Source organism: Propithecus coquereli, unplaced genomic scaffold, assembly GCF_000956105.1.
Source record: "Propithecus coquereli isolate 6110/MARCELLA unplaced genomic scaffold, Pcoq_1.0 Scaffold230, whole genome shotgun sequence".
NCBI lineage: Eukaryota > Metazoa > Chordata > Mammalia > Primates > Indriidae > Propithecus > Propithecus coquereli.
This window is the reverse complement of record NW_012147842.1, coordinates 1,263,964-1,267,187: the sequence shown is the minus strand read 5'-3', so window position 1 is coordinate 1,267,187 and position 3,224 is coordinate 1,263,964.

Below are 3,224 nucleotides of genomic sequence, written 5' to 3'. Positions count from 1 at the left end.
GACATTTATTTTTCTGTTCCTGAGTTACTTAATTTAGGATAATGGCCTCCAGTTCCATCCAAGTTGCTGCAAAAGACATTATTTTATTCTTTCTTATCACTGAGTAGTACTCTGTGGTGTAGATAGATAGATAGATAATCACATTTTCTTTATCTACTTATCAGTTGATGGGAAATTAGGTTGATTCCATATCTGTGCAATTGTGAGTTGTACTGTGATAAACATGCAAGTGTGGGTATCTTTTTCATATGATGATTTCTTTTCCTCTGGGTAGATACCCACTAGTGTGATTGCAGGATCTAATGGTAGATGTACTTTCACTTCTTTGAGAAATCTTCATACTGATCTTCATAGAATTCGTATGTAGTGATTTCTTAATCATTTGCATTGCCACCAAGAGTGTATAAATGTTCACTTTGTATCTTTTAAGTGAAGCATATAATGCATTTATGGTTGATATTGATATGTGAGTCTTTGTTCTCATCATATTGTTAACTGATTTCTAGTTGTTTCACAAATTCTTTGTTTCTTTGTCTCTGTATTTTCATTTTTGTGGTTTGCTGAATTTCTGTCATGTTGCCATTTAATTCCTTTCTCTTCCTCCTTTGTGTGATTGTTTTATTAGACCTTTGCATTTTATATGTTTGTGTGTTTCATGGTGATGAATATTGAGCTCTTGTTTCCATGTTTAGAATACTTTTGAGCATTTTCTATATGGCTGGTCTAGTGGTGATGAATTTTCTCAACATTTGTTTGTGTGTAAAAGAGTTTATTTCTGCTTCATTTGTGAAGCTTATTCTGAAAGGATATAAAATTCTTGGCTGACAGATTTTTTTTCTTTCAGTACTTTGAAAATGCCATCCTATACTCTTCTGGCCTATAAGGTTTTGCTGAGAGATCAGCTGATAGTCTGATGTAGTTTCCTTTATGGTTGACTAGATGCTTTTCTCTGGCTAGTTTAAAAATTATCTCTTTTACTTCAACTTTAGTCATTCTGATTACAATATGCCATGGTGAAGTCCTTTTTGCAATGTATTTTCCTGGGGATTATTGGGCCTCATGTATCTGAATGTCTAACTCTCTTGCTAGTCCTGGGAAGTTTTCATCAACTATTTCCTTAACTATGTTTTCTAAACTTTTTGATCTTTCTTCCCCCTCTGGAATACTGATAATTTGTACATTTGGTGACTTTATGTAGTCCCGGATGTTGCAAAGGCTTTGCTCAGTCTTTTTTATTCTTTTGTCCTTATTTTCATTTTGCTGGATTACTTCAAAAAGCCTTCCTTCAAGTTCTGAGATTCTTTCTACTGCTTGGTCTAATCTGTTTTTGAAGTTTTTGAATGTGTTTTGTATTTCTTTCAATGAATTTTTTAGCTCTAGAATTTCTTTTTCATTTTTAAAGATATTTATCTCCTTGGTAAATTTCTCATTCATATCCTGAATTGATTTTCTGATTTCTTTGTATTAATTTTCAGATTTCTCTTACATCTCACTGAGCTTTAGAATCAATATTTAGAATCCTTTATCTGGCACTATGAGGAATTCTTTTTGATTGGGATACCTTGCTCAACAATTGCTGTGGTCCTTTGGTGGTACCATATTTCCTTGCTTTTCATGTTTCTTTTGTCTTTCTGTTGATATCTGTGTATCTGACGTAGCAGTTGCTTGCTCTGATTTTTTTGAAATTGCTTTCAAAAGGGAGAATTTTTTTCTGAAGATGTATATATGTCTTTGGTTGAGTAGAACACTTTGGCTTTGATTTCAGGTGCCTCCAGCAATTTTTGTATGATCTATTAGGCAGTACACACAGTCAGTGGTATCTGTGATTTTCTTGGTGGCTTAGGGAACAGCTATTGAAGGCAGTGATGAAATTTTGCTGGAGTCTTGAATGCCAGTCAAACTGGTATTTTGACCCCAGTGGCGGAAGCAGTGGTATGAGTATGCCTGATTTTAGGCCCCAGAGAAGCTTGCACTGGCAGCTTTGTTAGTGTTTCCTAAGGGGAGGGCAATTTTGGGGACTTCAGGTGGCTTTCTCAGAAGCTAGTAGTTGGAACAGAGGGCCAGGTGTGAGGTGTTAGGTAGGTTCTCAAGACCCCAGACTCAGGCTTTTGTATATTCAGACTTGATCAGATAAATAATTTTCTTTTTCTAGATATCAGATTTTTAATCCCTACTCAAATAAAGAGCAACAAATATGATTATTACTAGACAATGTATAAAAATACTTACAGGTAAATGCTGAATATGAGGCTTGAAAATAGCTCTTACCATGTAAAAATAGATGGAATATAAACTTAATGATATTTGCTCTCCTTCAAAATTTTCTGGTTGAAATTTTTAGAAAAAAATCCACTTTAAGATGACTATGTTAAGACATGGACTGTTCAGTTCACTTCTTAATCTCTTTATTTTAGGAACTTGAAACCATCTCTGTCACCAAGAAATGCAAGAAAGCTTGCATAAAGTAGACATTCAATAAATATTTACAGAATATTGAGTCATTAACAGCACATAGAATTTTCTTACATTGATGAAAACATACTTTCTAGCTAAAGTGAAGCATTCACAACCTACAAATGTATAGATTTATTAAAGTTTTCATACTCATGCTTTACATGGGCACACAAACCACATTTTTCTTATAAAGGACCAGACTGTACCTGACTGAAAAATTTTGTACAGCTTTCTGATGGGATAGGCAGTACAGAAAACATTATTTAGATGCTTAGGATATTCATTTCAGTGATTTGTGAAACTGCAGAGAGAAATTGGGACAGTCCCCGAGAGCTTGGGATACATGGTCTCTGTAACTGGGAAATTATAAAGTTGGAGGCCAGGACAAGGAAAAACAAAATAAAAAAGGAAATTCAAGAGTCAGACAAACTGCCCAGGAAAGCAATATTATTTTAAATGAAAAATTTTAGAACTTTAGAGTTTTAGAAGATTAAGAGTTAGATATAGAAAGTCTTCTAATGTACCAAAAAATATGTCAACTTGTGAAACCTACAATTAACCAAGTCAGTTATTGAAATATCATCTCTGTGCTGCAAAGGGACAGAGAGATTTTTTTATCTAAGAACATCAAATTATTCTTTATGGATGAAGCATTTGTCTAGCTAATCCATTTGTCTAGCTAAAGCAAGGCTGTTTCACCTAGAAAAAGAAAGTAGATGGCTAATGGCAGAAAATGTAAACTAACTAAAACAAAGCTTAAAATGGAGTTT